Raw genomic sequence first — 24,093 nt, forward strand, 5'->3', positions numbered from 1 at the left:
CATCTTGTGGGCTGTCGTGAACACTAGAAATATACAACTAGTGCTAGCACCACACCTGGCACTTCATATATAGGTAATTAATACATGACAGCTGTTGTTTATAATAATAAAGGGAAGGAATTAGAGATGCTAGGACAGCTGCCAGTGCAGTCAGCAGCAGGGACCCCAGGAAGGCCAAACACTTTCGATTGATTATCATGAAGTGGTAACTGCCAATATTGAATTATTCATTGTGCGGAACTGCATTATTTATGCTCTCCCATTTAACCCTTTATTGCTCTTTTCCTTTAGAGATGAGCATTCAGAAGATCATAGGACTGTCATGTGGAAGAGGCTGGTCTAAAATCTGGATTTACCTTGTGCCAGATCCTAAGGTCCTAACCTTAACACAACAATGGTTCCAAAAGGAAGTCCCTTATCTCAAGGTCGCCTGGGTTGTGCATTCTGAACAAACCACACCAGCCGGGTACTCTAACTTTTAGATTTCTTTGACTTGCTTTCTTTATCCAATTATTCTGTATCTTTTAAAATTGCGTGTATGTTGGTAATCTGTTATCACATACGATCTGTTTTTGCTCCTCAACACTGACGCAGAACACAAAACCTCTCCACACTCCCTACAAAGCAATCCCCTGGCACCAGTGATTAGTGAGCAGTGCAGATTTCACCAAAGACTTTATGGCAGGGACAGAGAGCAGGATTATATTACACACTTCACAGCAAGTATGGATGATTCTCAACTAACCCTTCTGCTCTCAATATTCTTTTTTCCCTACTGAATCATGCTCAGTGTGGTGGATTGTTCTGGTCACTTCCCCACAGCAAAGCCCCCCTGGGGTCTTAGCTCCTTTCACTTGGTCCCTCATCTCCAATCCAACGATCCCATCCCCTTTGTCTTTGCATAACATTTAGCACTTCTACACCTTCTTCTGCCTTGGATTAGACACCTCAGCCCATCTCTGGAATCACCTAAAAGTGTCTCCTCCTCATAGGAATAGAACCTCCTTAGAAAAAGGGGGAGGGAAGACAGAGAAATAATAATTCCTTGTCTTTTAAAGATATGAACTGCCTCAGATCATCTTGGGTTGAAGTGGAGCATACATAAATAAGTTACCTCGTCTTTCCTGGTCACACACGCTAACCAAGTTTGCTCTCCAGCATTCATGACCTCTGACTCTACTAAATTGCTTCTTCATTTGCATTCAGGATAGCCTGAGGGTTATGGGAAAATGTTTATGAGATTATGTGACTATTAAAAGAACAGTTATCCTCTTTATTTCCACAAGTATCTATATATCTTTAAAAAATATTTCCTCCAGGGGCACCTGGGTAGCTCAGTGGTTGAGCATCTACCTTTGGCTCCCAAGGTCCTGGGATCCAGTCCTGAACAGGCTCCCTGAAGGGAGCCTGCTTCTCCCTCTTCCTATGCCTCTGCCTCTCTCTATGTGTCTTTTATAAATAAATAAATAAATAAATAAATAAATAAATAAATAAATAAATAAATAAAATCTTTTTAGAAAAATATTTCCTCTGACTCTCAAAGTAATAGTAATATTTCCTCTGACTCTCAAAGTAATAGATGCTCTAATAATAATAGTAATAGTATACATTATCTAGAAAATTCAGGAAAGTGTCATGGAAAACATAAAAATCACCTACAATTTGTACTGTCCATAGTGACCTTTTGTTAACATTTGGGTATATTTTCTTACAGCTTTTTTTTTTTTTTTTCTTTTCTAGTCTCTGTCTCTCTCTTTCTCTCTACCTTTAGACCTCTTAAAGATTTAAAGAAGTGTTCAAGAACAGAAAGCTCTCTTACCTTGGCTATGAAAGATGAAAGTAGAACAGATTTGACAAATGAGGTGGAAGCTGAGCATCAGAATGATTCTTCTCTCTCTGTGACGAGAAGGGAAGGCCACGCAAGATTAATGAGAAAACCTCCAAATGGCTGCCTGACTTCTATAATGATAGTCCCTAAATTCACGCCACTCAGGCAGTAAGTTGAAACACAAGAAATATGTTTATAGTTTTTACATTTTAAGAATATGAAAAGTAAATATGACAATCATCTTGAACCTGTGGTTTATTTTGAAAATGGGAAAAAGTAAGCATAATTTCAAGAAAGACATAAAAGTTTTGAGGGAATTTTCAACCTGTCATTTAACTCCTACTTGAGAAAAAAACCTACATTTTCCCCCTGAATCACTGTTAAAGGTATTGTTTGTCTTCTTATGTTGAATCAACTAGCCTCACTGGGTCTTTCACTCTAGTGTTAAAGTTAGATGGGATTAGGGGTAATATAGAACTTCATAGACTATGTTTATTGAGATAAAAAACTGTGCTCAAGACCATAGCTTTTTAAGAATCAAAAATAATAAATTAGCCATTGTCTCTTGAGCATGTACAGCATGCCAGATAGGAGGCCGAGTGTTTTTCTTTACATATAATCTCACTGAATTCATATAACACCCTTTGAAATGAGTCTTATTATCCTTTTGGAGTTTTGAAGAATCATGTTATACATTTACACAATGTAATTTATCTCATGATTGACAGTTTTGTCTGAATCTAGATTTAGTGTTCTTAACTAATAAATACCATTTCTGCATTGTCATGACAATTCAGACACTCTCAAGCAATGGGGTTTGATTGTGGTTATGCGCAGATGGGGCGGGCACCCATCCTTATTAGTTGAGGGGCAACATCCTCTTTGAATAAAGACATAAATGCTATCTTATGGACAGAGATATTGGGTTGGGATAGAGGCATTAAACCAATATTAACCATTGATATTTTATCTTGAACTGGCTTATTGATTGGCTCACTGACCATTTCACAGAATTCTGAGAGAATAAAGTTGTTGTGAAGATCTATTTCTCAGAGTTTGGTGTGGAAGAAGAGCCTCCGGAAAGCCATTGGAAAACATGGGGACAGAAGGAGGGAAGATTCAGTGCCAAACATAGTGGAATCAAAATCAGAGACGGTGCTTCATACATGGTTCTGTTCAGATTGAGAGTTGTGCCCCATTTGGCCAAGGTACTAAATGGCGTAGCCTATACAAAGGACCACACTTTTTAGATGAAAGACCCAGGAAGGACATTAAAATCTTGCATAGCTTATACTTTTATCATGAAGCACTTGAAGACCAGATCAAGAAATTTGGAAGTATCAGGACATTTTAAATCATATAGAATTGTGCCTTAATAACTGGCTACAAATTTGGTAAAAGAAAAAAACAAAACACAAAGTTGGGTTCCCGTCTCATGCCTGACCCCATGTAAATTTTAGATTAATTAAATTTTGAGATTAAAAAAACATAAAGCTATCAAAAGAAAATATAGGCAAGTATTTATTAAAAATTATGGGGGAAATCAGAATCAGATCAGGCTGTCCCCTAGAGGTTGGCATGGCATCCTATTCTCTTAAGAAAAGGCAGAAGAATAATACCCAGGAGGTGTCTATGGGTTAATGGTTATAGGCCATAGGCCAAAAAGTGGTAGACCATAGGCCAAGGCCAAGGGGCCTCCAGTTTAGAGAGTCAGTCCAGGCAAGTGCAAAGGCCTTTGCAGTGCCACTGACGAATAGAACGATAAACAGTATAAGGAAGCCCAGTTGAACACGGTTCTAAAGGCCAACTTCTTCGCATTTGGTTTTCTTTGAAGGCATTTTCCAGCAAAGAAATTATGCTAGAAAAAGTAAGCATTGACTCCAAACTGCAAATTTTACCTCTAGGACATGTCAACATTCAGGTGATCAAGAAAATTACAGCTTTGAATCAGCGACGGTTGCCTAAACCCAATAGGAATGATGCCAGTCTGATTGCTGGATTCATGACATTTCTCGTTTTTCTTTTGTCCTTGTACAAATGGCTCAAGGAAAGACCAAGATCTTAAATTTTGGTAATAAAAAGTAGTAATGATGGGTGCCTGGGTGACTCAGTTGGTTAAGCCTCTGCCTTCAACTCAAGCCATGATCTCAGGGGTCAGGATCTCAGGTCAGGATCCCATGGTCCTGGGGTTGAGCCCCGCATGGGGGTGGGGGGGTGGGTCCCTGCTCAGCGGGGAGCCTGCTTCTCCCTCTCCCTCTGCCCTTCCCCCGACTCGTGCTCTCTCTCTCTCTCTGTCTCTCTCAAATAAATAAAATCTGTTTTTGAAAAGGTAATAATGAATTTCATAAAACCAATAAAATAAAATGAATCCAAAATGTTTTGTTTAGTCTCATAGAGGAAAATAATCTATTTTATTTCTTTACAGTAAACTCTAACTTCTCTTAATTTTAACTCCAATTTTTACTGTCTTCCATCCTTCTCTTCAGCCATATCAGTCTATTCCAGGTCTTTTATTCATATTTTCCATTTCTGATCATTCCTATCTTACGTCACCTTACCTGCCTTGCCTTTCTTTCTCCTCCGATATAATTCTGAGACTTCCTCTTAAGGTTTAAGTCAAATATCATCTCTTCCATAAAAATTTTACAGACTACCTCAGTTCTTATCATACACATACTCTAAGCTCAATAGCACCTTTGACCTAATTTCTCATCAGTCTATTAGGCAATCATTAAGCTATTATTTATTTGGGGTATGATTACTTAACATCCAATATGTATATACACTATTTCAAATGATTGTAAAATTTTTCAGACCAGGCCCTATAGTCCATCCTTCTTTGTCCTCTTAGCCTCGTGCTGCTCTTCAGTGGCTACCTCCTTGTCTGCCAGTAGGCAGTATGGCACCCTGTAAAAAGTGACTAATCAATTAGTACTTGATGGATTGATTTATTGACTAAAGTAACATTTCAGGAGACAAGACAATAGTCACCCTTTTGCAGCAATGTTTTACCATGGGTGAAGGAGGGCTGTGTCAAAGCCCACGTAAATCCTGTGAAGGGGTGGTGGTACATCCATGTTTTGAGACTGATGTGAAATCAGCAGACATTACATCAGTCCAAGGAACCCTACAAGAACATGCTCATAGCAGTCCATTTCTATTGACATTTTTACAAAGTCAGACAGTTTTTCACTATTTCAAACTTCGAACTGTTCTTATGATTAAATGAATGCTAGTCAAGGGTAAAAACATCTAGAACTGGCTCTGGTGGACAATAGGCACTCAGAAATCTTTCCTTTTCTCCCAAATCTTTGGGTGGCAAATGGAAAATTATTAAATTATTATCCATTATTCTTTAATAATTATTAAATTGGAAGTTAGGGAGCCACAGAGACACCAGTTTTTGATGACCCTGGACAGCTGGCCTATATCTGCTGGGCTAGGCATCTAAGCCATGTTACAGATGCACATCTTTACCTTTGTGATAACAGAAAACCACAAAATGTTTGAGTGTGGGTTGAATTATAATCAGATATGCCTTAAAAACGAAACAAACAAAACAAAACCCAAATCACTTCTTACTGCTGAGCAGTATTCCATGCTTTAGAAATACCACAGTACAGTACGTACAGAAGGACATTTTGATTATTCCAAGTTTTAGCTTTTACGAATAAAGCTTCTATGACAAAACATGTATAGGGAAATTTTCATTTTATCTTTTATTTTCTGTATGAGATTTATAGAATTTGTGTTAATTGTTCTATGACAAAACATGTATAGGCTTTTACGAATAAAGCTTCTATGACAAAACATGTATAGGTTTTGGACATAAGTTTTCACTTCTTTGGGTTAAATGCCCAGATGTGCAATTGGTGGATCATGAGATAGCTGCATGTTTATGTTTTTTAAAATCTGCCAAACTATTTTCCAGAGTAGTTGTAGCATTTTACAATCCCACCAGCAATGTGCGAGAGATTTTGTTTCTCTCCATTCTCACCAGCATTTGGTATTGTCACTACATTTGATATTAGCTGTTTTAATATGCTATCATAGCCTTAATTTGTATTTCATTAAAGCTTAGTGATGTTGAAAATTCTTTCATGTGCCCATTTGCCATTTCTATATCTTCTTCAGGGATATATCTCTTCGTGTCTTTTACCCATTTTCTAATTGTATCTTTTTTTCTAAATGTGAAGTTTTGAAGTTCTTCATATATTCTAGATATGAGTCTTTTGTTAGGTATGTGGCTTGACATTTTTGTCTCCCACTCTGTAGCTTGTCTTTTCATCAAGGGTTTTTATAGAACACAAGTTTTAAATCTTGATGGAGTCCAATTTATTAATATTTTCTTTTATGATGTCATGTCAAAGAACTCTTTACCGACCTCTAAGATTCTCTTCTGTATTATCTTTTAAAATTTTTATAGTTGTACATTTTACATTTAAACCTATGATCCATTTGGAGTTAATTTTTTATATGAGGTCATAAAAAAAGGTCATCCTTTTTATTTTTGTTTTTTGGCCTATAGATAGCAGCTTGCTCTAGCACATTTCTTAGCAATGCTATCCTTCTCCATCAAACTCCTTTTACACTTTTGCTAAAAATCAGGGAGCCACATTTATATGAAGTGATTTCTTGGTTCTCTCTTTACTCTACTGATCCATTGATCTGTGTGTCTATCCCTCTGCTGATACCATATATTCCTGACTACTGTAGCTATATAACAAGACTTAAACTCAGGTAGACCAATTGTTCTCACTTTTTTCTTCTTTTCCAGAATTATTTTAGCCACTCTAGTTCTTTTGCTTCTCCATGTAAACTTGATGATAATATTGCTGTACCTATAGAAACCTTGCTGAGATTTTGATAGGGATAGTGCTGAACTGTATAGTAACTTTGAAGAATGGACATCATCATTAGGTTGAGTCTCCCAATCCAGAAACACAGCATATCTCACCATTTATTTTGATATTCTTTGATTTCTTTCACCAGTGTTGTGTAGTTTTTAGCATACAAGTCGCTTACATGTATTTCACTTTTTTCAGCAGTTGTAAATGGTTTTGTATTTTTAATTTCAATTTCCAGATGCTCATTGTTAGTATATAGAAATAGCCTTGATTTTTGCATGTTGACTTTATATTTTGTGACCTTGCTGAACTTATAAGTTCTGGGAGGTTTGTATAGATTCCTTGGGATTTTCTATATAGACCATCATGGCATCTTCAAATACAAGCAATATTATTTCTTCCTTCCCATTCTATACGCACTTTCTTTCCCTTTCTTGCCTTATTGTACTGGACAGATCTTCTAACACTATGTTGAATAGCAGTGGTAAGAGTGAACATTTCTTGTCTTATTCTTTATGGCATGAAGAAAGCATTTACTCTTTTGCTGTTAACTATAATGTTAGATATAGATTTTTTTTTTTTTTTGTAGATGTTCTTTATTAAGTTGGGGAAGTTCCCCTCCTTTCCTAGTTTTCAGAAAGTTTTTACCATGAATGGCTGTTGAATTTTCTTAAGTGGTTTTTTTTTGGCATTTATTGATAAGATTATGTGACTTTTTCTCTTTTAGCCTGTTAATATAGTGAGTCATATTGATTTATATTTTAATATTTAACCAGTCTTGCATTCCTGGAATAAACCTCACTTGGGCATAGTGTATAATTCTTTTTATATATTGCTGAATTCTCCTTGCTAATATTTTATTAAAATTTTTTGCATCTATAACAATGAAGGCTAATTGGTCTGTAATTCTCTCTCTTCTCTCTCTCTCTCTCTCTTTCTTTCTCTCTCTCTCTCTCTTTTGGTTCTGCTTTTGTCTGGCTTTTTTAGGGTAATACTAACTTCATAAAGTGAATTGGGAAATTTTCATTTTATCTTTTATTTTCTGTATGAGATTTATAGAATTTGTGTTAATTGTTCTTTAAGTATTTGGTAGAGTTCTCCAATGAGATTATCTGGGCCTAGAGCTTTCTTGGTAGGGGAGTTTTAAAATTACTGACTCAGTTTCCTTAATAGTCATAAGACTATTCAAATTATGTACTTCATAGTGGATAAGTTGTGGTAGTCCGTGGGTTTTTTTTTTACATTTTTTAAAATTTAAATTCAATTTGCCAACATATAGTATAACACCCAATGCTCATCCCATCAAGTCCCTTCCTCCATGCCCATCATCCAGTTACCCCATCCCTGCACCCACCTCCCCTTTTGCAACCCTTTGCTTATTTCCCAGAGTTAGGAGTCTCTCATGGTTTGTCTCCTTTTCTAATTTTTCCCACTCAGTTCCCCTCCTTTCCCTTATAATCCCTTTCACTACTTCTTATATTCCATGTATGAGTGAAACCATATGATGATTGTCCTTCACCAACTGACCTATTTTACTCAGCATAATACCCTCCAGTTTCATCCATGTCAAAGCAAATGTTGGGTATTCATCTTTTCTGGTGGCTGAGTAGTTTTCCATGGTATATATGTACCATATCTTCTTATCCATTCATCTGTTGAAGGACACTGTGGATCCTTTCACGGTTTGGCTGTTGTGGACTGGAAAAAAGACAGTCTCTTCAATAAATGGTGCTGGGAAAATTGGACAGCCACATGCAGAAGAATGAAACTGGACTATTCTCTTACACCACACACAAAGATAAACTCGAAATGGTTGAAAGATCTAAATGTGAGACAAGAATCCACCAAAATCCTCGAGGAGAACACAGGCAGCAACACCTTTTTGAACTTGGCCACAGTGACTTCTTGCAAGATACATCTATGAAAGCAAGGGAAACAAAAGTAAAAATGAACTATTGGGACTTAATCAAGGAAGTCTGTTTTTGAGGAATTGATCCATCCTATTTAAGTAGTCATGTAGATTGGTTCACTGTATTCTTTTATTACCCTTTTGATGTCTACAAGTTCTGAGCGATGTTCCCTTTCACTCCTGACATTGGTACTTCTGTCTTTTCCCTTTTTCCTCTTTCTCAGTCTTGTTAGATGTTTATCAATTTTATTGATCTTTTCAAAGAACTAGCTTTTGTTTCACAAACTTCTCTATTGTTTTTCTGTTTCAACTTCACTCTGTTCTTATCTTTATTTCTTCCTTCCTTCTTTCTTTGGGTTTATTTTGTTCTTGACTGCATGACATCACTCTAAGTCCGCACCTCAAAGGACAGGGACCACCTGACTTGTGATTGGGTAACTAGAAGACCAGGAAAACTGAAAAATATACACCTCAACCCACTTCCTTCCCCTCAGGCACAAACTGAGAAAGATAAAACCCTTTGGGTAAAAAACTAAGAACTTTTCTAGACAATAAACTCAAAACATTGGCAAATCTCTACATAAAAGGAATTATCTTTAAGAGTCATGTGGTTGACCTTAAGTCTATTTTTTATTCTCTGGGGCCATAAAAAAGCATAATTTGAAAACAAAGAATGAAGAAAAGAGATCAGCACAGCTCCATGTAATAACTTGACATTCATTTAATTGTTAAATGCTTACTGTTAGGCACTCTGCAAGCTGTATGTTTAGAGTCACCAGGACCGTAAGGTCAGAGGAAGAGTGTCAGCTCAGTCGACCAACTATTCTGAGCACCTTCTAGGAGTAGGACACTATGGCAAGGTTTTTTGTAGGGTACAAAAAAAGTTTTAAAAGTCCAGAGGAAGGGCACCTGGGTGGCTCAGGGGTTGAACATCTGCCTTCAGCCCAGGTTGTGATCCCGGGGTCCTAAGATGGAGTCCCTCATCAGGTTCCCCACAGGGAGCCTGCTTCTCCCTCTGCCTATGCCTCTGCCTCTCTCTGTGGGCCTCTCATGAATAAATAAATAATTTTTTAAATAAGTAAATAAATAAATAACTGTCCAGAGGAAACAGTATTTAGACTAAAAAGCTTATTTTTAGTGAGCTTTTGGTCTTAAGGCATTATAATACTAAACTCTAAAATGGTGAGTCCAGGGGCCTGGGTGGCTCAGTTGGTTGAGCCTCTGACTCTTGGTTGGCTCATGTCATGATCTCGGGAGTTGTGAAATCAAGCCCAGCATGGGGCTCCTAGTTCAGTGGAGTCTGCTTAGAAATTCTCCCCCTCTTTCTCTGCTCCTCCCCCCACTTGTTCTCTTTCTCTGTCTCTCTGGAATAAAAAAGTCTTTAAAAAATTTAAAAAAAAATGGTGAGTCCAGCTCCAAAATCATACTCCCATGCTCTCTAACCCACTGGTGTATAAAATACCCAAAACCTGGCACATAACTGAAGCAGTCAGAAGACGTCAGTGCTTCTGAATCCTACAAGAAGTGGGCCCATGGACTACCTAATCAGGACTGTGAGAAACTGCTAGTGAATACCTGTCACCTTCTTGGGAAATGGTTGAGGATGAAGTGTGGCTGTCATTACATTTCTCTTGCTGTTATTGTTCAGAATGCTCTGACTGACCTAGCAAGGAGGAGGAATGGCACAGCATTGTGACAAAATTTGTTAATGCTCGTAGAACTAGTTGAAGCTCCCCATGGGACTTCCAGGTTCCTCACTATGCTCTCTTCCCAAATTACACTATGGCTGCCTCCCACAGCCCCCTTTCCCACTCTGGGATGTCATCTTTGAGGTGTCTGGGCCCCCAGCTGGCTTGCAAACTCTCATGACTTCCGGGGGCACATTTCATGGCCCTTCCTTTAGAAAACTCTAAAGCCAGTATACACACTAGAGAGCTGTCTTGCATTTTGCATTTATGCTGTCCTTATTCCACAAAAGTGAGACCTGAAAATGTCAACAGTTGAATAAAGAATGAGGCTTTTAAAAATAGATTTTAAAATGTATAATGGAAAATTTAATTTCAATATTAAGGAAGATCCAGTATTCTGTACTTAGTGGCAGTGAGATCTTCCAGATTCCTTATTTTGAAATACATTAGCTTGTAAGAAGTGTAAGAAAGATGTCCCCTGAGTCAGGAGTGTGAAAACATACATCTCTGGGGAATTTGCAGAAAACACTGAGGAGAGTGTTTGATGGCCTAGAGTCTGTGGGAAAGATAAGGTTTTGCATACTTTAGTAGTATCACAGAGCAAAAGAACCAGCTACTGCTGAGTACTTACCATGTACCTGATACTGGCATATAGAACACCCCAGTGCAATAGGTATTATTATCATCCCTATTCTCAAGATTATGAAGTCAAGAGCTGGAAAAGTTAGGTAACATACCTAGTATCAATTAGCTAGTGCATATTTAAGCTCAAATGAAGCCCAATATATTTAATTCCAAATTTGTACTCTTGGTCACTGCATCTTCCACCTATTGCTTTATAGCCAAATGAATAAAAGAGAAAGGAATCCAATTACCAATTTATTCTATAAGTTGTTATGGGTGGTGCCATATATGTGCCACAGCCTTACATGAGAATATTAAATGTGGAATGTTCTTTCAGGCCAATGGTTGTAGAAATCTGCAACAAATCTTGTTTCTAAATACTCTACCTAATACAATCGAAACTTTTCCAAGCACAAAAGCATGTTTCAAAACATCTGTCAAATTAGGCTGGTTTCCTCTTTCTAAGAATCATCTATAGTAGCCCCCCTTTTGTGTGGTTTTGGTTGCCACGGTCAACTGTAGTGTGAAAGCCCATGATCCTGACATAGTTGGAAGTCAATAGTAGCCGAAGGCTGTCACAATGCCTGTGTCATTCACCTTGTTCATCTCATCACATAGGCATTTTATCCTTTCACATCATAACAAGAAGAAAAGTAAGTGCAGAATAATAGGATTGTTTTTTAGATATATTTTTTAAAGATCTTATTTATTTCTTTGAGAGAAAGCGAGAGTGAGAGAGCAAGAGAGAGTACGAGTGGTGGGGAGGGCCAGAGGGAGCGGAAGAAGCAGACTCCCTGGGAAGCTGTGAGCCCAACATGGGGCTCAATCCCAGGACCCAGATATTATGACCTGAGCTGAAGGCGGAAGCTTAACTGAGTGGCTTGACTGAGCCAGCCAGGGACCCCAATAATAGGATATTTTGAGAGAAAGAGGGAGAGAAACCACATTCATATAACTTTTATTAGAGTATATTGTTATAACTGTTCTATTTTATTCTTTATTATTGTCGTTAATCGCTTACTGTGCCTACTTTGTAAATTGAACTTTATTGTAGGAATGTATGTATAGGAAAAATTGTAGCACATATAGGGTTTAGCACTATCTGTGGTTTCAGGCATCCAGTGGGGGTCTTGGAACGTATCCCTCACAGGTAAGGGCGGGGGACCACTGTACTTAGAACTGAAATATTCATGTCTAGGAGTACAACTTCAATTCTTAACGGAATGAGATCCAAAGAGATACTGGAGCCCAGTCACTCGGTTCTTTTGCTTTTTTCTAGTTAACAAGATGCCAGCCTCCGGGGCCCATGTTTACTGGAGGACATTCTCCTCATTGCCTCATGAGCTTGTTTTATGTCATTCATAAGAATTTTAGGGACTGTACTTGTACTGACTAACTTCTTTCATCACTGGCATGAATATTGATGGGAAAATGTGTAAATAGATCAGGACATACTCTAATTTAGAAGGTAGAATGGAGTCAAACAAGGTAAGTATAAAATTACCTATATTAATTAGTATCGTAGTCTTTGAAGTGGATTGGGGGCATCTCCGGAGAGTGAATTAATAACCATCTCTCTTTATGGTAGTGCGCAATAAGAATAATTAAGAAAATGAATACGCTGCATGCAGTTCTTTTTGTTGTTGTTGTTGTGTGGACATACAACATTGGAGGATTCAGCTGCTCCTAGAACAGGATTCTTCACCTTGGGTCAATTATGGGCCTCCCTGATGACACTTTAATAGAACAAGTGGGCACAGAGTGACAGCAGATGATGGGAGGCTCAGGCACAGTGTAGAGTTACCATTGCCTGGAACTAAACAAAAATTATACTGTTTAAAAATTCAGAGTCCAAGAGGTAATGTGTTGCCCACAAAACAAAAGGCAGAAAGTTTCCACTAAGATGGGTAGGTTATAAATGCCAGGAAATCATAAAATGTCTATTTTTGATTGAGGCAAAAAGAGCCAATATACAAAGGGAAAGAGACTGAGGCCAGATGACTTCCTAAAAATCTCACATGTTGTACCACGGAGACAAATGTCGTTCTGGGCACTCATACCTGCATGTGGGCTAAGAGGCCTTTGAGAAAGAGACTTTGTCTTTCCAGACTTCAGCCTCCTCATCTTGACAGTGACATTCTTGCATGTCCGTAGCATTGAAGGAAGCTCCTTGGAGAAGCTCCTCTCCACAAAATCACCTATGCAAAAGTAAGCATTCTCAGGGAAAATGGGGCTGCTTTACGCTTAAGTCTATCAAATGGCTTAAGTCTATCAAATGGCTTTAAAGTAAATCCAGAGAAAGATGGAAAGAGGAAATGCCCTGTGGCAGTAACACGTCTTCATGATGTTCTTTTCCTCTGAATTTACTCTAAGTGAAGGTAGAAACCAGGGCACAGAACTTTTGTCGCAGATGGAAAGAGAAAAAGGGAAGCCAGTCATTTTATTCTAATTCATGTGGATTAAAAAAAAAAAAAATCCTCCCTCATGGTTTCCATAGCTACCCCACCCCATTGGTTTTCATTTGCAACCAGCCTCACTGCAGAGGTCGGGGACTCATGGCAACACAGTTCTCTCACTCGCCCCATGGAGCCACACGCCCTGTGTGACACTGATCAACACCCCCAGATGTCACCGAGGAGGGCAAGGCAAATTCAAACAACTGGACAATTACCCTTTTCCCTTTTAGCTTTGAAATTCTTATTGAAAAAACAGCTCAACAATGCCCTTCAAGCAAAATGTCAACTAGAGCATTGAGGTAAATAATGATTATCTGTAATAAAGTAAAAACATAGATTTTTAAATATTTCCAACAATTGTGTTTCATATCCACGGTTGGAGACACAACATAAGATCATAATTAATGTTGAAACATAATGATGAAAAAATACTTCCAGATTGACGAGATCAATTTTTCTCTGGGGGTCCCCTCCCCAAGTGATTTCTAGGGTATAATGTCCCTTGACTCCATTCTGGTAGCTGCTGGTCCACATCACCAGGAATATATTCTCTGGTGTTCTCCTGGACTTCTCACACCTTCTCTGAAATTACTCCCCAAGGCTCTTTTCTGCTCCATTGTCATTTCAAGTCTCAATAGAGTCCCTAGTCTGCATGGTCCCAAGCAGAGTAGATCCAGACAAGGATGTTAACAACCTTTCCTGAATGCTGGGGGAATGTTCATTCACTCTTGCAGCCTCCGGGCCCTGAATAAAACTGTGCTAATTCCTAGCAGGCTCTTATGTGGCTCATCCTCCAATAGTGAGAAATGGGTGGAGAGATGGTCCTTAGTCTCTCTGCTCCTTGTTTCCAGTCCAAGGCAAGACAATCTACCTTTGCATGCTCACAGTTCCTGTGAGAAACTCCTTCTCTGTCCTCCACCCCCTGGAATACGCAAAAGCAGGTGATCTTGCATGACTCACACAAATCTAAATTCACATTTAGAAGTGTTCTGGTTGAAGATTCCTTTCCAATTAAAGACTGAACACACTTGTTTATCTACCTTCTGAGACTCCGCTGGAGAGATGAAAGGAAGATACACAAAGAGTTGCATCTCCAACGGCAAAAAGAATGGGAGGCAGGCTCAGTAGAAGAGCTATTTGAACAAATCCTGAAAGATGTGAAGTGAATGAAGGATGTGAAATGGATTGAGGAAGCCATAATTGGGATTGTTCATAAAGAAGCATTTAAACAGATTGCCACACAGAACCAGGAGAAAGTGTTGAATTGGAGACACTGGATATCGTGGAGGGCAGAAAGGAAGCTTGGAGCCCAAAATGAGGAGGCGGTTAGTTGAGTCTGGGTATGGAAGAGTCAAACCTGCTTTCTCCCTACTCAGCTGGTGTGGACAGCTAAGTATCTTCCCCAGGCTGGAGACTGTCATTTCTTCTGGAGGAAGTTGGATGGATTTTGGTAAAAGACTTTCAACATTCTAGCACTGGGGTCCCCCTAGATCAAGGAGGATTGCCCACCTGACAACCTAAAGCAAAGCAGCAATTCAAGGCCATTCCCTGCATCTACAGAGCTCCAAATCAGCTTTTCACTGCACCACTCTGATACCAACAGCCAAACAAGGACCCCCTGAACATTTGAAGACACCCTCCAACATTGGTGAGGTGAAGTGTGTGGGCCCAAAGGAAAGAGTGAAAACACAGGGAAGAGAACAGAGCTTTAAAATTAAAAAGAGGGCAGCCCCACTGGCTCAGCGGTTTAGCGCTGCCTGCGGCCTGGGGTGTGATCCTGGAGACCCAGGACGAGTCCCACATTGGGCTCCCTGCATGGAGCCTGCTTCTCCCTCTGCCTGTGTCTCTGCCTCTCTCTCTCTGTGTCTCTATGAATAAATAAATAAAATCTTAAAAAAAATAAAATTAAAAAGAAACTATAGTTACTACTTCTGGTATATGGAAGGTCATCTGGAAGAGGGTGGGAGCAGGGGTTATGTGAGCCAGTCTTAAAGCTCTCCCTCCTACAAGTGCACAAAATAACTCGGTCTGACATTTAGTCGATTAACAAATATTGATTATCCATCTTTTATGAGTTAAGCTTATCCTGGGCATCAATGGTAATCAATTGTATGTTTAATGGCATGTGATCGATTGTATCTGTGGCACTAATCACTTTCGTCTGTCCCTTGCCTCCTTTACTGAGTGCAGTCTGTCCAGTGGACGGTAAGAATGATGGGAACAGAAAATCTCCTTCTCTCTCACCGAGGTGAAATGATGGAAGACAGTAGAAATAATACCACCTGACATACTCTCTGATGCTTTATAGCTTGCAAAACACTCATTTATCTCAAATTGTTCTATAATCCTATAAACTAAAATATCTTTCTAGCAAACCTTTCACTCTAAGCTGGGCTTGAACCTTCTAGGAAATGTGAAGACCAACCAAGATGATTTGTGCAAAGAAAGAGCTCCACAAGCCTGCTCACAAGTGAGCAGGAAAAGGTGGCTGCAGTGGTGAGGATTAGGAGCCAGACAAATGGAAAAGTGAGGCAAAATTTGCCTTTTCTTGCCATTGCTCCCTGTCTCATGCTTGCCTGCCCTCCCTCCCTCTGTACCCAAGTGTGTCTAGAATTTTACCCCTGGGTGCCCAGAGTCCCCTAGGTGACCACCCCCCAACCCCAGTCTTTAACCTCTGCTCCTACCTCCCATTCAAAATATGTCAGTCCTATGTCTTTTTCCTTCAGTCCCCCCTCACCCCAGAATGGTTTATGTTTGTATTCTTAGCTTTGCAATCCCCTTGTAAAGGCAGAGGCTAGATTTGACCATCCCTACCAAAGCAGACTGAATCCTTTTTACACAATTTCCAATAAAATTTACCCCAGGGCTAATGGCATAGACACCCTTTCTAATGAATTGAAGGAAATGGAAGTGCAGAGAGAAGGGGATTCAAGTCAAGTGCCTCCTGTGAGACCCAGGTCTGTGATCTTGAATGTGATGTGACAGTGGTTGATTCTGGATTCCGAAGGTTTGTTTCAGAATCACCAAAGAATCTTCAATGGAGGAAATTTCTATCTTTTTGCAAATGAATGGTACAAAGATAAATCACAATTATTCGGATACTCAGGAAAGATCAAGGTCCCTCTTGGCATTGCCAGTTGTACCACATGGGCAGGTGGGTGCCTGTTTTGTTGTCCCAAAAAACTTACCGGGAGACGGGTCATACAGAGTTAACTCCACCACAGGATTAGCTGAATGGAAGGAAGGTTCAGACTCTCCCAACTTGTAGAAATATGAGTTGGGGGAAGGAAAGTGCTTTCCCTAGAGATTTAACCATTGACCTGTGGAATAAACTTCAACTTTCTTCAAATCAAGGAAACAGCTTTAAGCCTTTTCCGCAAGAAACTCCACCTCTTAGCCTGGCACCACATCAAATTTCCTTGACTGAATATATAATTTTTGGAACTACGTGGTAGAAGCTTGGGTGCATATTTATTCAGTATAGATCTGATTCCTGTACAAAGACTGCTTGGTGTATAATGCAGGGTTGGTGGTGTTACAGAGTGATCCTAAAGGCGGAGTGTGTGTGTGTGTTTGCTCGCACGCGTGCACATGCATTTATGTGCACCCATTTGAGATGGAAAGAAGAGTGAGACAGTGGAATATTTTCCTATAACATTTGGCTCTAACCACCCCCCCCATTTTGTTGTATATTATTACAACCATTTTCAGCCAAATAGTGCTTGTCTCACTTTGATTTTCCAGGAAATAAAGCCAGCATCCCGTAGTGGTCGGGGACTGTGGAGTGATACTGTGTGATAAGAATTAGCCATCTGCTGAGGAGCTAAGCAAGGATGGTTACTGCCCTGATTCTAAGACAGAGCTTCCTATGGGCTCAGATGATTTCAGAAGAATTTTTATGGTGGAGTTAACTCTGAATGGCCCATCTGCCAGCACTCCCTGGTCCAAATTCGAGCTGCCTCAGCCCCACTGATCAAATACCTCCTAGTAGAAGGGATCCTCATAAGGGTACTGGCACCAACTGGATGTGTACTCTGAGCGCTTCACAGTTTCTGTTTTTATCTCCAAGAGCTGTGGTCTGTCTGTGACCATATATAAAAGGAAGGGACAAAATGATCATGTTCAGATGATCTTTCTCTGAGAAAATCGAAAAGAATTAATTAAAAGGTTAGAACCTGGGGACAGCAAACACTCAAGTCAACACATAAAACTGTGAAGAGGAGAATGGTGCAGGTTGAAACCTAATGGGGGGACGCCATGAGGCATTGCCCAGAGACAGCCTGTTCTGGAAGCTCCCTGATAAACATGCTTCGGGGAAGAACTCATAAGCAGTTAAATTCTTTCCTTTGAGAACCCTCATCAGCCTGCTTCAGAACAGACTGTCCAGACGAACTCCTTTGCTAAACACCAGCTAATCAGTTTACCTAGAAAATATTCAAGCAAGTTCCCTCTCCCAGACCTTTTTTTCTCTCCTTTCTCCTATAAATTCTGACCTTTTTTGCCTTCCTTTCCTGACAACAGTCTATCAATCGTTCTTACTGTTATGAGTAAATTTGCAGGCTTCCAACAAACTACTGTGCCATATCAATAATCTCTTGTAAAACATCATTTTAAAAGAGGAATTATTATGGAAAAAGGAATCAATCACAATTTGAACCTGTTGTCAATTTTGACAAGGGAAGATATATATATATATATATATATTTTTTTAAATGTACATGGCTATGTTTTTATTGCTGTGTAACAAGCCACCCCAAAACTTGATGACTTAAAACAGCCACCATTTTGTTTGTTCATGATTATGTGGGTCAACTGGGACTTAGCCTGGTGACCCTTCTGCTGTCTCACTTGGAGTAGTTCATGCCATTGCAGTCAGGTGGTGCATAGGGCCAAAACATTCAAGATGGCTACACTCACATATCTGGAAACTTGGTGAGGACAGTTGGAAGGCTAGAATTTCTCTCTCTGTCTCTCTTTCTCTCCATGTGGCTTTCTCTGTGGGTTACCTTGGGCTTCTTTACACAATGGAAAGGCCTACCTGTGCAAGAGCTCACCAGTCCTCTTCTTGCATCATGTATGCTACTCTCTCAATGGATGACGTCAGTGTGGGTGGGGCCTATGCAAGAGTGTAAATATGGGAAGGGTGACCAAAGTGTAGGTCTACCGCAATGGCTCTCCATTGGTTTATGCCAGACTGGAAGTGCCAGTACCGCAATGGCTCTCCATGGTTTATTCCAGACTGGAAGTGCCATTGGTTATGGTGTTATTTAAATATCCTCAGAGCCTAGCAGAGTACCTGGTCAGTGCATAAGTACCCATTGGATGAATGAATGAAGGGATGAACATGTTGAGTAACATACTCCAATCTTTGCTGGGGGAACTAAAGATGAAACCATGAGGACCAGCGATTATCTTGATTTCTCTAATTTTTTACCCCACATCCTTCCTGTGCCCACTTTGAGGTGTCAAAACGTACAGAAAGAAGTGCCTTCCACTAAACTCTGTCTGCTTTTGTCACAGCTTTACAAATCTCCGGGTCATATCTCTCCTCACTGCTTTTAGGAAACAATGGAATCCTGCAAACTATGGAGTCTGGAGTAGTTTTGTCTAGCAATTTTTAATAAGATCAGTTGGAAAAAGAAGTCTTGCATTGGCCCTGAACTTCATGGATACATGAGAGGTCAGAAGAGGAAAGCACGGGGGGTGGTGGTTCAGCACAGAATGGGGGTGGCTGGGGCAAGCAGCCCCACGGCAATGAATGGGACATGACAGCTAGCAGAAGATGAAATGTTTCTTACAAGTCGGGATTGTACTTAGAAGAAGCCCTGTGAGCCTGGCCAGGAGAACTCTCTTTAAGTATATCAGTCTAACCTTTTGAAAGTTTGCTACTGTTTAGTTGAAAGGATGAACAGATACCAAGAGCCTAGGTTTGAGCGTCAGCTCTGAGATTTCCTTCTTTGCCCTTCTGATATGGGCTGGTGCTTTCCTTCTCATGGCCTATGAGATAAGAGGATTAGGCCATCTGGGTAGGAGTCACCTGGCGTTCCTGTCTGGGTACCAGGGAGATGCCCAGGTGGGTGAGGGGGCCGCCCTGACTTCAAGCAGGCCACCACTGCTCCCATCTCTCCTAGGGACCTCTCTTAGATGTCCTTTCTGCTTAATACTTTGTTTGAACAAAAGGTTCTGCTACTGAAAAACATGATTTTTTGAAAATTCCTTTCATCTCTGGAATTCTGTGACTCTTCTCAAAATCCACAGACTACTTTGAATAATCAATTATATAGTTTTAGGTTACTTTTCTGTTAGCGAAGAGAAAAAGTACATAAAGGAACCATGTTAGAAAAGCCGTCCCTGGCTTTTGATGTTGTTTTGTGTTTATTTTGACGTCTATAGCAATGGTTAGTTGGATGCTAATTCAGCTTCTGGTCTCAAGGACAGAGAAGTAGTTTGCACGCATGCCTTTAGAAGCTCTGTGATAGCTGCTTTCCAGATTATCTTCAGTTTCAGAGCCCTTGGAATCCGAAGACTTAATACATGCTTTGTGTTTGTATTCTTACATAGCCCCCACTCCCCAGTGTTTTGGTTACCTGGGCTTATGGAATAGAAGATTTTTGGTGTCTGAGGGCAGTCTTTTGAAGAATATCTTCTTTGCTGATTGTCCGGATTCTCTCTTCCCTGGTGTGGGGACACACTTTCATTTCTTCACTTCACATTAACTGAGCACCTACTATGTGCCAGATACTGTTGTAGGCCCTGGGGGTACAGCTGTGAATGAGAGTTCCTGCCCTTGTGAAGTTTACAATCTGCATGCATGAGTAGGAGAGGGAGACAATAAACAAATAAGGAAGTAAATCAGATACTTTCAGCTATTAAAAAAAAAAAAACACCAAAATAAGGGAAAGATTGGGTGCCTGGGTGGCTCAGTCAGTTAAATGTCTGACTTTGGGACTCGTTGCTGAGCAGGGAGCCCAATGCAGGGCTCGATCCCAGGAGTCTGCTTCTCCCTCTCCTTTTGCTGCTCCCCATGCTTGCACTCGCTCTCTCTTTCTCTCTCAAATAATTAAATAAAACCATTTTTAAAAAATAAGGGAAAGAGCATTGAATGATGTGATTGTAGAGTCATCAGGTATGATTGAAGAGGCGGTTTGTTTTTTTTGTTTGTTTTGTTTTTTGTTTTTGTTGTTTTGTTTTGTTTTTTAGCAGAAAGATGAAAATGAGTGAGCCATTTGTCAAAGAGCTGGGCATGGAAGGGGGCTTGGGGTGGAGAGAATGTTCCAGAAAGGAGAAGCAACAAGTGCAAAGCCTAGAGAAGAAATGGAGCTTTCTATTTTTGAAGGACAGAAAGAAGGCCAGATGGAGATGATGATGATGATGATGATGATTATGATTTTTAAGAAAGGCAGAGTGCCACATGCAGAGCCTGATTTGGATGTGTCTGGAGTATGGAAGCTTGACAACCTTATGCTCTCCTACAAATGGGCCCTTAGAGCTTGTTTGGAGGTTCTAGCCGGAGCACAGCTACTCAAATACCCTTGACCGAAGAACAGTCCTCCTCTCCCCGGGAAGGTTGCTCTCTTCCACCGAGTGAGCAGCTTCAGGAGGAACGCGCCCGGAGCAGTGAGGGAGGAGGGGACACCTGTCTAACCAGCCAGGTCAGCCAAACCAACCCTGCTGATCAATGGGGTGACAGATGTTGCAGCCCAATCGCCCTCCCATCCACGACTGGAGGTTATGGAAGGAAGGACAGAACAGTAGGAGACAAAATTGGAGGGAGGCCAGACCCTGTAGGCTCTTGAAAGACATGGAGAGGAGTTTGGATGTTATTCCAAGCACAATATAATTGACAGGTCTGAAGCCAGAGTGTAAAATGAGCTGATAATCCATTTTTTAAAAACTCACTTTGGGGCCACCTGGATGGCTCAGCGGTTGAGCATCTGCCTTTGGCTCAGGTCATAATCCCGGGGTCCTGGGATCGAGTCCCACATCTGGCTCCCTGTGTGGAGCCAGCTTCTCCCTCAGCCTGTGTCTCTGCCTCTCTCTCTGTATATCTCATGAATAAAATTAAATAAATTTTAAAAACCTCACTTTGGCTGCTGAGGGATTCTATGTCATTGCCCTATTTAAAATGTTTTAATAGAATACATCAAAATCTGAAGTTATCTTACCTGTTTATGTATTTACTTGTTTATCATCTGTCTCCTATATCTGTCTTTAATAAAATGTAAACTCCTGCTGTCATTATTTTGCCTCTTTTGCTCATCCCTCTGCAGCCAAGTGTCTAAAATAGTGCCTGGCACATAGTAGGTGCTAAAACTTGCTTGTTGACCCAAAGAGTGAATGAACCTGTACACTGAGTTAAATTAAATCTGAGAGGGCCATTTATGGTATGTGGGTGGGTGACAAAGCAGGAAATCATGACATTTAGTGGCCCTAGGGATAATGATTCCTTGAACACCCCTCAGCACTCCTACATCATATACAGGTGCGATGCGATCACAGTGAACCCGAAGTCTATTCCTGGAGTGCAGGGACGGATGTGTGTGGCTTCTCCTACACTTGAAGTGTGGTGAAGCATAGGGAGAGCACACACTTGAAACAGGACAGATCTGGAACCAAATTTCATTTCTCGCTCTTGCCAAGCTGTATGATTCTGAGTCAATTGTTTAAAAATCACCACCACCCTGGCCTCACGTCATTGTCACAGTGTTTTCTAGGAGGCAGTTACCTTGTTCTGTGCTTAGTAAATACGTGAACCAGAAACTTAGATAAATGCTGCTTCCCTCCTTTCCCAACAGGAGGAAGAAGGGACTTGGGTGGTGATGGGGAGGTTGTAAGCCGATTAGGGGTGAGGGGCAGCCACCGGGTGGTGCAGTGAGGTCAGCACCAGCTACAATTCCCAGCTCCGTCCCACCTGCTGCGCCTTCCAGCAGTAGACCAGGTCCACCGGGGCATCCTAGAAAGGGTGACCCGGGCCACCGAACCTGTGGGTTCCTCTTCCTGAGTAACCAAAGGCAGGGATCATCAATCCTCCTGACCTTCCCTGAGGGCTTCCTGTGTGCCAGGTGCCCTTCTAAGCATTGCCCCTATCAACTAGCGTTGGTTCGTCCTCGCTTGAATCCCACTCTACTGCACAGATGAGGGAACTCAGCTACAGGTGACTCACCCAATGGCACATGGCTGGTGAGTGACAGAGTTGGGATTTGAACCGGAGCACCTGGGCTCCAGAGCCTTAATCTTACTCAACCGCCTGTTCTCTTCGGACCCCAAGGCATGAGACATGGGAGGTGGTCTGAAAGCTGGGAAGATGAAGTCTGAGAGCCATGTCTGTGGTCTCAGGTAGTGCAGCAGATTGCCCCCAACCTTAACATCCCTAGGACTCCCTGCCTGGCCAGGCTTCTCGTTAGGCACACCAGAAGAGCTTATTTCTAGAAGATTCTCTATGTCCATGGTCCAATGGTTGCAAAATCCAGGTCCAGAAACCTGCCACACACTGCATTTGCATCCCTCTTCTAGGTGAGCGGGAAAGCACATGGTTTTCTAGGGCTGGTGTCTATGCGGGCCCTCTTCCTTCCTGCGTCTGGCACCTCCTCCACACAGCAGCAGGGGTGCTTTCCTGGGGACACCTGTGCGGCCCACGCAGACCAGCTTTGAGCCCGTGACTGCTTTCTTTCACCCCTCGTCTGGCTTGTGTTACTCTGCATACACAGCGTGCCTAGCACACAGTAGGTGCTCACGAAATAGAAAACAACAGAAGAAAGTAATTTCAGACAATGATGAGGAACCATCAGGGACCCGGAGCTCCTGCCTTCTGGAGTCCGGGAGCAGCGCCAGGTGAAGAGCCCACGTTGGGCCGTTGGCACAGGGAACCACTTGGAAGTGCAATGGCAAATTTAAACGTTAAAGCACGGGGACTATTTTTATTACTACACCTTGCCAAATGGCACCGAAGCAGATTTTGATATAAAAATTGACAGGAAGCAAGAGTGGAATGAATAAAAATAGAAAAGAAATTACCAAGCTTTGAAAGGAAGTACACAAGATGAAAATGGAATTAAATCTACCTTGACTGGAGGAGATTATATAAAAATGAAGAAACTGGCAGTAAATTAACCTGTAGCACATCCACTATCTGTCTTGAGGGGATAACAAAAGATATTTTTATTATCTCAATGCGGAATTTTGGCTGATTTTTTTTCCATTGGCTCCTGAAATGAGAGGTTTAGTTTTTAGTTTAGTTTTTTTTTTTTTTTTTTTTTGAGAGGTTTAGTTTTATATAGAACTAAGTGTTATGCTTTGCCCAACTGCTGGGGAGTCTGAGATGTGTTTCTGTTTAAACCTCCTTGGCTTTTCTTGGATGGAATTTTCTGTGAAGTCGACTGTGATTACCTAGGGGCTGGAGTGTGTATGTGTGTGTGTGTGTGTGTGTGTGTGTGGGTAGTGTGTTGTTTGGAGTGAGAGCTGGAACACTTCAGGGTTGGAACCCTTAGAAGTCCGATAGGGCAACTGCAAAACCTAATTAGGAAGCAGAAGACCCAGTCCCTTCTCTGAAGCTTATAATAGCTTCTCTTGGGCAAATCACCTCATCTCTGAGTCTTAGTTTCACTAATTATAAAATGGAGATGCTAATTGCTACTTTTCCTGTCTCCTTTATGAAGATCAAATGAAATAATGGACATGAAAATACTTTGAAGAGTCTCAATATGAGGCTAATGCAAGGAATTATTTTTGTAATTTCATCTAA

The sequence above is a fragment of the Canis lupus genome, chromosome 25 (assembly GCF_048164855.1).
Source record: "Canis lupus baileyi chromosome 25, mCanLup2.hap1, whole genome shotgun sequence".
Lineage (NCBI taxonomy): Eukaryota > Metazoa > Chordata > Mammalia > Carnivora > Canidae > Canis > Canis lupus.